The 13,544-nt window shown below is 39.4% G+C and overlaps 1 protein-coding gene across 4 annotated transcripts in view; it reads left to right on the top strand.

Moving 5' to 3' along the window:
• The window catches only part of SORCS1 (sortilin related VPS10 domain containing receptor 1), a 578,836-nt gene that overhangs the window by 170,192 nt on the left and 395,100 nt on the right, over positions 1-13,544 (top strand). The gene's annotated exons all lie outside the window — the stretch shown is intronic.

The raw sequence follows: 13,544 nt of genomic DNA, 5'->3' as shown, positions 1-13,544 counted from the left end.
TGAAGTGACATAATTTTATGGTTGAGCTCTCCATAGACACAGATGAGATTCTCTGCTGAATGCAGTCTGGATTTGCTAGACACGATTATCTTAGTTCATTTGTAGGCAAGCGCAACATATATACAATTCATGTGAGATAGCATATTCAGGGAAGTTATGCTATTTTCTTAAATTCTCCCAGGTTTTTGCAGCTGTAGAAATGAGGACTCATTAACTACCGTTTCTGCTTCAGTATGTGCTGTGTGGGTTGGAAAAAGTTGCGCACAGCGAGACAGCCCCCAAAAGTGACTGTTTTCGAAGCTCCCTAAATTAGTCCTTGGGTAGGAGCTTTCCCAGGGCCTGGGTCTGACAGAATAATTAAAGGAGAATGGGAAGATTCACTCAATCCATAATTATTTTTTAGTTCCCATATAGTCTGACCTTACAAATTTAGAATTATTGAGAGAGATATTAGTTTGGCTTAATGAGGAGCATGAAAACTGTAACGTTTTAAATTGAAACATGGCTTTATTACTTCGGGCGATATTCAAAACCACAAACTAATAGCTTAACACCTTTTGTGGTGATGCTCGTGGGCCTGCTTTAATGATGAGATAGAGATGATTTTTAATTCACTCGAGGCCATTCCTTTCCCTGATTCGGCATACAAAGCCAGTGGTGTCTGCCATGTTCACTTACTATGTAACACTTTTTTGTTTAATTTACATATTCTCGGATTTTTTTTTTTCAAAATCATAAAAGTGACGCATCACCACTGTAAGAAGCCAAAGGTAACTTAATTCTGTGAGAGAAAAGAGTTAATCAATTTCTTCCCTTCCAACTCAAATCTCAGGTATAACCACTAATAACAGTTTGGCATGAATCCTTGTGGCACCAGGTTTAACTGCCTTGGACAGAATACCCAGGAGATGCTCAGGGAATAGTTGTTAAACTAACTTGAAGCAGTCCCCTGCCTCTCCACAGCCTAAGTTTATCGCTAACAGTATCCCACTATTTTTCATTCCTGTTAACCCCACCTCAGCTTGGACGTCTATGGCTTCGTTTTTAACTGAATTCTTTCCTGGGCTTCCCACTGACAGATTTGTCCCCTTGTATGCTTCATATGACGTTGGAATAATGGGTCTCAAGTTGCCTGTGCAGTCTTCCCTTGACCAAGAACCTCCCACCACACCCCCTCAGTGCATAAAGCAAAGAGGATTGAGTGTAGATGCCTCTCCCTCTGGCCCCAGTCTAGCCTGACCACATATCCCATGCAGTTTTCTACCTTACCTCTGAAGTTCTAGACAAACTAGACTTTTGACATTTCTTGTCCATTGCTTGCCCCATCTTGCATCTCTGCTTATGTTTATGCTGATCCTCAGCCTAGGATTCAATAAAATATTAATTTTAAGGAACTACTATGTTTAAGACAATGTAGAGGTTCATAAGATAGTATTACTATCCTTTAATATGAGAAATGTTTGGATAAGTATACAAGAAGCTCTAATAAGATAGTCTTTCCCCCATCTCCCACGATTTGTTTCCATATCAGCAACATCTTCATGTAGTAGTCTCTCAAAAGAATCACTGACATCTATCTTTTCTCCCCTCTTTGAAATTGGCATTGGTCCTTCTCCACAATCCACATTCCCATACTTCATATTTTGCCTCATGTTATAACTGTGTCTGTATGTTATTTCACCCACTAGACTGTAAATTTCCTTGAGGACAGGGATTGCGCCATTCATTCATGGGTCCTTTGAAGCAAGCAAGTACTGAGAATAATGTGTTAAAATATGAGTTTATTAAAAAAAAGAAAAAAAAGAGTTTATTAATTTGTATTGTTCAGTGTTGTCTGTACCATCTAATTTAAATACTTACTTTGTGTAAGCCAGATGTTAGTGTGAGGCTTACTGAAACTCAAGTTTCAGGTAAAATTGTAGCTAAGGTTTCTGTTAGTTCTTAGGAATGTGGTGGTAGAGTATGTTCTTAGGACCACTTGGTATCCAGTTCATGGGTGTGCATCAGACACCATAAAATACAAATCATTGTCTGGTTGCTATAGTAACAGCTTTGGGGGAAAAAAATCACTTATTTCCAGTCTTTGTTAGTCTTGTAGGTTTAATTGAAGATTTGGCAGGAAATGGGGAGAAATTAGTGACACAGGCACGTAGGTTTCTACCATGACTCTTGTTAGATTTCTCTTTCTTTCCTCTCTTACCAGTACTCTCTTCTCCTCACCTGCTCCTTTCCAGCAAACTTTGTCTCCCATGGCTCAGCTGGCATCTGCTGAGACCTTTTTAAGAAAGCACCAAGTAAGAGAAAACAAATAGGAACAAAGAATATAAAACACACAAAAGATAAAAACCTACAATCCAGGTCTATTTCCAAAGACATTTCCTCCTAGGAGGAATTCTGGTGTCAGTCGTCAAGATAATACAATTTTCCCTTTCTTGTTACACTTGAGAAATTCATCTTCATCATGCAAAAGTAAAATTCTGAGCTCAGCCCTTGGCTGAATTTGTAAGGCCTGAATTAAGGAGGTGTAGCCTTGAGGCCAGGAAATGGCAACCCACTCCAGCGTTCTTGCCTGGGAGAATCCCAGGGACGGGGGGTCCTGGTGGGCTGCCGTCTATGAGGTCGCGCAGAGTTGGACACAACTGAAGCGACTTAGTAGCAGCAGCAGCAGTCTTGAGGCTACTTTCTGATCTGGAAACAAGAACGGCTCAGGAGTCCCTGAAGCTAAGTTATTGTTAGAAAGAGCTGAGCTTCTGCTGGTACAAATGGAAATAGTTTGTCTTAGAAGTCAACTCGAAGTGATTTCTCTTCTGACAGAGTGAAGAGATGGGCGAATAAATATGTACTCTAAACTCTGAAATCCTGTTTCTGCTGTGTAATTTAAGGCCAGGGACTAAGCCCGTTTTCTTAAATGAAACAAACGGCGCTATAAATGGTAATAGGAACAATGCATCTTCACTGTTTGATGTGACTCTGATGAGCTCCTGTTAATGAAACAGGACACAGCAGATGGAAAACGATCAGCGTTGAAGATGGAAGATAGGATTCCATATGAAAAACAGACTCGAGTGTCTAGAGAGATCATATCTCAGAGAAGAAAAATGATCTTTGTCTATTTGGGTGTGTATGGCACTGTGTTTGGCAATGTGTGTGTGTATGATGTGTGTGTGTATGTGATGGATGTGGGTGTTTATCCATGTATGTGTTAGGTAGTGGTGGTAAATGGGGTGTATGTGCGTGTGTGTGTGTTTGGTAGTGTATGTGTGTATGCTGGGTTATGTGTATTTCATGTATGTTTAAGTGCATATTTAGTGGTCTGAGATGCTAGGCATTCTGTGTGGGTTTCCATTAAGCCTGACTCCTATAAATCTATAGCTGTGGCTTCACTCTGCCTCTTAGGTAGGTATTTAGGGACCTGCCTTCATTTGACCAACTGTAAAACTTTAAAAGTTTAGTTGCTAGTTCTTTTTTTTTTCCCTGAGTAATTAATTTTTTATTGTTTTAAAGTTTCATTTTATGTTGAAGTATAGCCAATTAATGATGTTGTGATAGTTTCAGGTGCACAGCTAGTTATTTCTTAAGATTTTAATTTGAATTCTTCTTGACTAACCTCAGATCTCAAGAATTATTCAGCACTAAAGTTCTGTAGTCAGTGACAAATGGGAGAACTGAAAAAGAATACAGGGGGGCTGCTATTTAATTGCTCATTTATTATCTTTACCATTTGATTCTACTCTAGAGGCTGTTAGCTTTACTAGCCACAGAAATTAATTTTTGCAAAGTCCAAAACTGTAGGAGCTCAATGTATCAGAGGGGTTATTTTTAGAAGCGATAAAACCAATCCATTTGTTGTTTAAAATGAGGTAATGCTATGCGTGTGTGGAGCGGGACAGAGTTTGGAAATATTTAGTGCTAATGAATAATTCAGTTTGATTTACTAGAGAAATGAAAGGCTATGGCATTCTGCCCTTCTCTTAATGTAAAAAAGATAATGGCTGTTTCACTTTAACGGTGTATCAGAAAGTATCTAATATAGCTTATGTTAATTCCAGGTCAAGTCATCAGCCTTTAAAAGTAGTTTAAGACTGGCTGTCATATTAAAGAACACTCAAAAAGAAAAGGAGAGTGAGATGAAATTGTGCTCAATAGTTCCTTTACCTCACCCATACCCAGGCCTCCTTACAGCTTTCCTTTAGTTTTATCTCTGCTGCATAGCTTTACAGTTTTAAGTATAGTTGATTTACAGTATTGTGTTTCAGATGCATAGAACAGAGATTCAGTTACACACACACATTTGTTGTTGTTCAGTCGCTAAGTTGTGTCTGACTGTTTGTGACCCCATTGACTGCAGCACGCCAGGCTTTCCTGTCGTCCACTGTCTCCTGGAGATTGCTCAGATTTATGTCCATTGAGCCGGTGATGCTATCTAACCATCTCATCCTCTGCTGCCCTCTGCTCCTTTGGCTTTTTTTTAATGTGAATATGTTTATAATCTTTTTTGAATTTGTTTCCCTTGCGGATTATTACATAATATTGAACATAGTTTTCTGTACTGTAGAGTAGGTCTTCCTTGGTTATCAAAATGTGTTCTTAACTAAAGAAAGTAGCCAGAGGTTGGGAATCCTGATCAGAAGAAAGGTGTTGTGAATGACCCCAGCAATTAAGGTGACCCAGCAGCTTCATTTGTGCTGTTATGCTGACACCTCAGAGGCTGAGATTTCAGAAGCTAAGCTTCATCCTGTAGCTGTTACTTGGCACAGAAAGTTCTATACCCCTTGACTGAGGAGCATTTTAATAAAAGACTAACAAGTCACGTAAAGGCAATGGATATGACCATGTGTGATTTAAGTCTGTTAGAAGATGCTTATGAAATCTGTGAGCCTGACATCATCAATACCAGGAGGCTTTGCAGGTTAGGCTTCTGTTTCGTTTTTGTTTTCTGTTTTTCCTTCTAGTTGCATTGAATTGCAACTAGAAGTTGCATTGAATTGCTTCCTAAAGCAGAAGCAGACAGTGAGAGTATCTGCTGAATCCCTGAGAAGTAACCAGTATAAATGGTCTTAAATGCAGAGTCCATCCGTCCTTTCTCCTCTCCCTACCTGTGTAGCTGTGAATAGGGGAGGTGGATGTCAGGGATGGGGATCCTTGGGAGGCAGTTTAGTGTGATGGGGAGAAGCACTTCACCAAACGAAAGTGTGGTTTTTAATTTACGGATGCTTATTTTTACTGAAAAAATGGTCAAATCGTATTCTCCCACTTTGAACCACATTGTATATGTAGACTTAGGAAAAGTCATTCAGAGAGTGGCACAGACTTCTCTGGCTTCTGAGGCCCCTTAGGAGGTTTCCAGAGGTTTTCTGTCCTGGTTTTAGTTTTTCTTCATATGACTTGAAACATGTCCCTTGTTTTGCATGAGTATAAAGTGTTTGGAAATGATATAAATCGAAGGAGTGACTCTTTTTGCAGGCTGAGTTAGGGGATGACTCGGTGGCAATATGTCTACAACAGGAGAGGCTCGCTGTGATCAGAGAGAACTAGTGGGTCAGATTCGGTGAATTTGCGCCAGCAGTGAGGTTCCAGGAGCCTGTCGAAGCTGCAGATGTGGAAAAATATGTCAGAAATTCAGAAGCAGTGGCCCTCATGAGCAGGACTGGGCATACTGTGAGCAGCTCGGGCCAGAGACTGACAGCAAGGTGAAGGCCGGGTTCATCAACCATTTGTAACACACCTACTATGCACCAGACATTGTGCTGAGGATAAAGATAAATAATGTGAAGTAAATAATGTGAAGTTCTTCTCTCAGGGTAGTTAACATTCCTGAGAAAGAGGATATCAGAGCACTATTTTATGTAATTCCAGCTTTGTGGTCACAACATTACCCGACAACTTAAAGGCACCGACTGTTCTGGTGCAGTTTTGCAAAGAAAAAAAAAAGGATGTAAAAATAATTTTATATATTCCTCCTCCTCTTTCCTTTTCTCTAAATGAAGATCCAAAAAAATGCAATGAGAATGGAGTTCCATATGCTTCTTTTGTTATTTTCAGCATATTTCCTTTCATTTTAGAAAACATGATAGATATTCCTTTTTAACTGCCCTGGGCACTGGGCAAGTTTCCCTGAGCGGTAGAGACATGGAGTTTAAGTTCCTTGTAAACTGGACTTTGTCATTTCCCCCAAAAGTACCTTCACTAATCACATTATGTAGGTTACACACTCTGGTCAAATCATCCAGAATGATCACCATATTGCCTGTCTGCTGTTTTATCTTTAAGATCCCTCATTTGCAAATGGAACAATTGTAGCTCTGAAAACAGTATGCTTCTGATTTCTTGGTACAGATAGAGGCAGGTAGAGGAGGGTGGGTAGTGGCTGTGAGAAGTTATGCGTGTGACTTTAATGTGGAACTCAGACTGATTTCTAAGGATCCTAGGTTTCTCGTTTCCCCGTTACAGGGGAAAATCTGTGACTTGGTGGAAAATTATACATTATAGCACACCCTTCTGGTAGTTCTCCGACTCTGATTTTGTGAGAGCTAGTTTTTAAGTGTTTAAATTGTGTGTAGATAAGTGATAACAACAAACCACAATTTTGCCTATGAAAAACATACCACATCCTGACCTGTAGAGACTCTACCAGTTCGCTCAAGCCTCTGAAGGTAGTTTTGCCTCCTTTTGCATATTCATTTCAACACACTGTTAATCTATATACGATACGTTGATACTGTGTTGCACTTCTCCTTTGATTGGTTAAAACGTCTTCCAAGTTCCCCCTTTATGAGTGTATGTGGTTATATATCTGTGTATGTTACTGATTGACTCACTTGGGCCTTATATGTAAATTGTGTTGTGAAAATTCTAGTGTTTTATTCAAATTAAAGCCCAAGTATGTTGAGCACATTATTCTAATGGTGGTGGGGGAAAAAAAGCCAAATAAATGCCATTGTGATTAATTTTTATATCTATATGATTTTACCATTTTTTGAAAAGTTACCTTTCAGAGCTGTGTTCTTATCACCGTTGCTACTGTTCTGACTATTACTGTTGCTACAACTATTGCTTCCAGCATGACTGATATTTTGGGGACAGTGTTTCAGTGCTCAACTTCCCATGTAGTCCTAACTTTGGAATAAAAGAGCAACGTAATGCTCCAGAAAAGCAGCACCTTTATTAGCTTTTATTTAACTTTTAGTAACTAGTATTAACCTACCTCACCTGGCAAAATGAAGCTGAAATTCCCCATTTCCTGCTGCCCCTTCCCAATTTATAGGATAACTTGGTGTTTGCTTTGTCTATAGTAATCCCCACCAGAACTTAGCAACTTGATGAATGGATCCCATTAGTTTTCTTGCCTACCCAGACAGATGTGTAACTCTAAGATTCAGCAGGTTTGTTTCAGATTTCTAATTCATTCCTAAAACTGTTCCTTTTTCTTCCTTCTGTTATTCTACTCTCATTTTTTAACCCCTAATACCCACATGTATTTTATACCTCCTTTCAGTTATTACTAATAGTCTTCCCATTGACGAGGCTTCTGTTTGATCTTTTTGGGATTTACTGGGATGGTTTACTTTGCTTTCTTTGCCCAAAGGGTAGAGAGGAGGCAGAATGCATTTTGGTGCCTGCTCTGGGGTGTTTGTCAACGCTTAGCCAGATTGCTGCCAATGAATTATTGCCTGTTCATCGTTCCCTTCTCCTCAAAAATATTCAGCACCATTTCAGAATGTTATATCGTGAGTTCTTAAACCGTCACTGGTATTTTCACATTCAAGTAATGCTGCATAACACATTTGCCAGTAAAGTTTAACTTTAAGACCGATTACTTCTACTTCAGGGCAAAAACAGTTCAGTGGCATATACTTCTGTCCAAAATAGTTTTAATCAGCTGTTAAAATTAAATCATCATTTAAATTGATTGCATTTTTAAGAAAAATGGCTTAGAATCTTTTCTCAAAGTGTCTATTGACTTAAATATGGATCAACTGCTATAATTGTATCTCTGTAATCTTTGATATTTTTGTGATATCCTATTTTTTTAATTTCCTGATTACTTAGAGCTGAATTATATGCTGAGCCGTAACATGTGCTATTCTGTGCTTAGTCGCTCAGTCCTGTCCAACTCTTTGAGACCCCATGGACTGTAGCCTGCCAGGCTGCTCTGTCCATGATTATTCTTCAGGCAAGAAAACTGGAGTGGATTGCCATGCCCTCCTCCAGGGGATCTTCCCAACCTAGGGACCAAACCTAGGTCTCCTGAATTGCAGGCAGATATTTTACCATCTGAGCCACCAGGGAAGCCCAAGAATACTGGAGTGGGTAACCCATCCCTTCTGCACGGGATCTTCCTGACCTACGAATCAAACCGGGGTCTTCTGAATTGCAGGCAGATTCTTTATCAGCTGAGCTGCCAGGAAAGCCCAAGCAGTGACTTACTGTTAGAGAAATTGATGCCTGATTATATTCTTTTTCTCTGGCTCTTGTTTTTAAGACATTCAGTATATTTTCTAAGGATTTTTGTCATGCTGTGGTCATTTTACATAAAGAGTTGACCACAAAAGAATCAATTCTGTAGGTAGGAGAATTTGAATAACATACAAATTGCTTGAAACTCCTTGGGACTACATTTAATTAGAGTTTGAATGAGCCTATATTAATTTTATCTTTCTTATCAGGATCATGAACTAGGAATATGTTTATTTTGAATGTTTCCTTTCATGTATCTTATTTCTCCTTTTTCATATCACCGCCTTAGATGAATTAAATTTACTTGGTTGATTGTATTCTTAGTCACTCAGTTGTGGCCAACTCTCTGTGGCTCCATGGGTTGTAACCCACCAGGCTCCTCTGTCCAGGGAATTTTTCAGGCAAGAATTCCAGAGCAGGTTGCCATTTCCTCTTCCAGGGGATCTTCCTGATGCAGGAATCGAATTACTCCTATGTCTTCTGCATTGGCAGGGGGATCCTTTACCATTAGCGCCATCTGGCAACTTGGTTGCTTATTAATTTCCAAAAGGGTAGGTTTTTTTTCCCTCTTATATACATTCAAATAAAGCATTGGTAGTTTCAGCTGTGAGTTTTGGGGTTATGGCACCATGTCAGATTGGCGGTGATGTTTGTTACAGAATGAAGAAAAGTATTATCTAGTTTTCCAGCTTTGAAAATTTTTTTGTTTGAAAAAGGAATTCTTGGGCAATCCTCTAGAATCCAGTGTTCTAATTCACAGTCCTGCCTGTATCATGTCCCCTCTGTCTTTGATAATTAAATCTTTTATTTCTTTGGGCCTCATATTTTCTGTGAAATAGCAATGATAAATAGTAATAGGATGCTTTGAGGGTTATATTGAATACAGTTTGCACTCAAATATAATCCAAACTACCAGTACAGCTCCATGTAAAATTGTCACAAACTGGAGCAAGCTGTCTGAGTGCAGTCATGAAAACTTTCTGAAAACAAAGGCATGGAAAAGAGCCTCCAGCCCTACTCGGGGAAATGAAGAGGCATTCATAACCTTGGCCCTGGAAATAGTGTCTAGACTTACCTTGAAAGTCCTGTGAGAAATTTGCGGGATCTTATAATTGACAGGAAAGCCTAGTATTGGGATCTGCAATACACATCATGAAAGCACTGTGCAGTTTCGCCATTGTAGAAAAAGCTGTAGGAAATGCATGATATGTTTCACTCTGTTATAATCCCTTGCTATTAAGTCCAAAATTGGCCTCTATTTTCCTGGCTTGAGCCTATTCAGAAGAGCACTCCAGTTCCTCATTGTCATGACTAGGAGAGGAGGACTGAGCACTGTGAATGTTGGGGAAGCATCTCTTGTGCAAAGCCAGGGCTCCTTTATCATTGCTAGTGCTTTTAAGCCCATGCAGACTCTAGCTCTGAAGAGATGTACCCAAAACAAATTACAAACAAGCATCCAACCACTTATCTATTGTGATCCTGTGTTGATTGCTCAGGCCTCACCTTTTTATTTCCTATATCTCTCTTCCCTCTAAGTTATTGAAACAGTATTCATTCTGAGTCACATTGTGTAACATGGACTATTTAATTGGGTAAACTATTTCATCTCTTTCACATCTGTCACTGGTAGAAGTGGAAATAAGAAGACTGAAAAGAGTAATTTACTTTTACCATCAGAATCAGATTCTCAATGTAGAAATTAATGAGACGTTTGCATAATTTCAAAATGAAGCTGCAAGAAGAAAATGGAAAAATGATTTTATACAACCTCAATGTCTTGCTTTTTCTTTTTCCTCTTAACTCTCCTCTTTTTCTCCTCTGTTCTCTTTCTCCCTGCATAGGCCTTCCTTTTCCACCTTCTAGTGTTTTCTGTAACATACCTTCGAGTTAAAATCCAGCTCTGCTTCAACGGTAATGAACTTTTAGTCAAAGACTGATAATTATTTGTGATGCTCAAGGCTGAAATCAAGGATTCATCTTCCCTTGGTTCTCTTGACTTTGTTCCAAAGGCATAACTACTTTGTTAGTATAGCTGGCGGGCATAAGTTGAGGACTCATACAGAGAAGATCTATTCAGAGAAAATCAGTTTTCAAGTTAGAATTGCCTACTGCAATTAAGATTTTAAGCATTTCAGCCAAGCTCACCAATTAATCTGGCTAAACATCTATTCTTCTTGTTTCAGGTTCTAGTCCCTTATATCTGAGGAATGGAAAGGCCAGGATAAGGGTGTCAACTCCCATCCAGCTTGTCAAACACATCATTGTGGAGAGAATTATTAAGCCATTTGACTTCTGCAACCAGCACACGGGGAAGCTAAAATAACACTCTCGCTTCTAGAACACATGCTGAGTAGGCATCAGCTTGGGTAGAAAGTTTTCTTGTATCCCAAGGGCCTTACATGTCAAATATAAAATGGAAGTCAAAGGCAATGGAAAATCAAACTCTGTGCTGACCTGGTATTTGACAAATGGCTAAACATAAGCAGAAGTCAGATTAGTTAGGCACATAGAATATTGAAGAGCTGAAAAGTTAGCAGCTTTCATTTCAACATGAGGTAGAATTTGTGCTCTGATGTGCTGCAGCTATCCATGATTATGGATGTTGTGGTTGTTCAGTCGTTCAGTCATCTCCAACTCTATGACCCCATGGACTGCTGTCCTTCACCATCTCTCAGAACTTGCTCAAACTCATGAACCCTGAGTTGGTGATGCCATCCAACCATGTCATCCTCTGTCATCCCCTTCTCCTCCTGCCTTCAGTCTTTTCCAGCATCAGGGTCTTTTCCAATGAGTGAGCACTTTGTATCAGGTGGTCAAAATATTCAAGCTTCAGCTTTGGCATCAGTCCTTCCAATGAATATTTGGGGTTTATTTCCTTTGAGATTGACTGGTTTGATCTCCTTGCTGTCCTTGCTGGATGAATCTTGCTGGGTGAGATTATGGATGAGTCTTCCTCTAAGCAAAACCTATTTTGTCTTCCTCTAAGCAAAGACTATGAAAAGCACAAATGTTCATCATTCATTTTGCAAAGGATAATCTACCTCAATGAAAAGAAATGTCTAATAATATTTCTAAATTATAAACTCTTTTAATGGAAGTATAATCATTTTTGCATTTTTCATTGGTCATGTTTGCCTCTTTTATTTTAGGAATAAATTTACTCAGTGTCTTAAAAGTAGACCTTTTTCATTAACTGTGTGTGTGAGTGCAAAATGAAGAGGATTACAGGTAGAAATAGGAAGTGGAAAATGAAGGCTTAAATGCTCTCCAGTCTTCTTAAATCCTGTTATTTTTAATTGTAACTATTTGGTCCCCATTTACCTTTGTGATCTATGCAGTCATATACTATGATATCAGTAGCAGCATTCTTTCTGATCAAAGAATCATTTAAAACATGCAGGAGGCTTCCAAATCTGTGTAGACTGTGAGAATAATTTGAGTTTTCAGAGTAGAATGAAAGTTTGGTTCTTTCAGTCCTGGACTGGATAAGATGTATTGGTTTAAAGGGACCTAGAGAGACTATCTCTTTGCCTCTGAGTGGATTATCTTAAAAACTATATGCTATTTCAGAGATGTCTTCATTACAAGGGTGTTTTTTTGCAAGGTGACCCTTTTTCTTGTACCTGTTCAGTAAATATATGACCCATATTAACAACTGCAGATGACACTACCCTTATGCCTGCAGATGGTGATTGCAGCCATGAAATTAAAAGACACTTACTCCTTGGAAGAAAAGTTATGACCAACCTAGATAGCATACTAAAAACTAGAGACATTACTTTGCCAACAAAGGTCCATCTAGTCAAGGCTATGGTTTTTCCAGTAGTCATGTATGGATGTGAGAGTTGGACTATAAAGAAAGCTGAGCACCAAAGATTTGACACTTTTGAACTGTGGTGTTGGAGAAGACTCTTAAGAGTCCCTTGGACTGCAAGGAGATCCAACCAGCCCATCCTAAAGGAAATCAGTCTTGTATATTCATTGGAAAGACTGATGTTGAAGCTGAAACTCCAATACTCTGGCCACCTGATGCGAAGAACTGACTCATTTGAAAAGAGCCTGATGCTGGGAAAGATTGAAGGCGGGAGGAGAAGGGGACGACAGAGGATGAGATGGTTGGATGGCATCACCGACTCAATGGACATGAGTTTGAGTAAACCCTGGGAGTTGGTGATGGACAGGGAGGCCTGGCGGGCTGGAGTCCATGGGGTTGCAAAAGTCAGACATGACTGAGCAACTGAACTGAACTGAATATTAACAGCAACATGGATGGAGCTGAATTATCAATATGTGTACATAAAGAGAAGTTCTGCTTAAGAATGGACAATGTCAGTGAAGGCATAGTCAGAACTAATTGCTTAACTTGGAAGTACTGAGCGATGAGGGAGGGAGAATGGTGATGGTCGATAATAAGAAGAGGCTGTGCTGGGGAAACTGCACTATGGGTCCGAGTTAAAGTGTCAGCACTGTACTACTGAATGGAGACAGCATGGAGATGAGTGGTAACGAAAAGAAGTAAGAGAGAGTGAACTACCATACATCAAGGCCACTGCTTACTGTTAGTGAACTTGACAGAATGAGGACACTGCCAAGGGGGACAGACAGCCTGAAGAGGGGCTTTAGGGAAGGCACTTGGAGTACTCTAATGTCATTTAAATTAGAGCAAAAAAGCCCCTCCTAAGGACATTTGATCCTTGTCTCATCAGTACACGATTATGTTTTATAGGATAACCTCCTCCTCTTTGCTCGGTATACTATAAGTTTACATGATGTGACTTCTGGCTGATTCCCCTGGAGGTTATTACAAAGTCTAAAGATATTTCTGTGTTACAATTGTGTTAAGGCATATTTTGAGACCTGATTTTATTTATTGCAGAGCATTGCAAGCATTTATACTGCTGTATGAGTGCTAAATATTAATGCCCCCCCTTTTTTTTCTCTCTATTGATACCCAGGTATCAGGTTAGAGTATAATTTCTGGGAAAGTAGTCAAACGCTTCCTAGGAACTGCCCTACTTTACCCTTAAGAGGCTTCCGTCTTGCTGAGTATTCTAAAATAAATAAATAAATAAATGTTTATCTACCCA

This window comes from Ovis canadensis, chromosome 22 (assembly GCF_042477335.2).
Source record: "Ovis canadensis isolate MfBH-ARS-UI-01 breed Bighorn chromosome 22, ARS-UI_OviCan_v2, whole genome shotgun sequence".
In the NCBI taxonomy this organism is placed as follows: Eukaryota; Metazoa; Chordata; class Mammalia; order Artiodactyla; family Bovidae; genus Ovis; species Ovis canadensis.
This window is presented reverse-complemented; position numbering and strand designations above follow the sequence as displayed.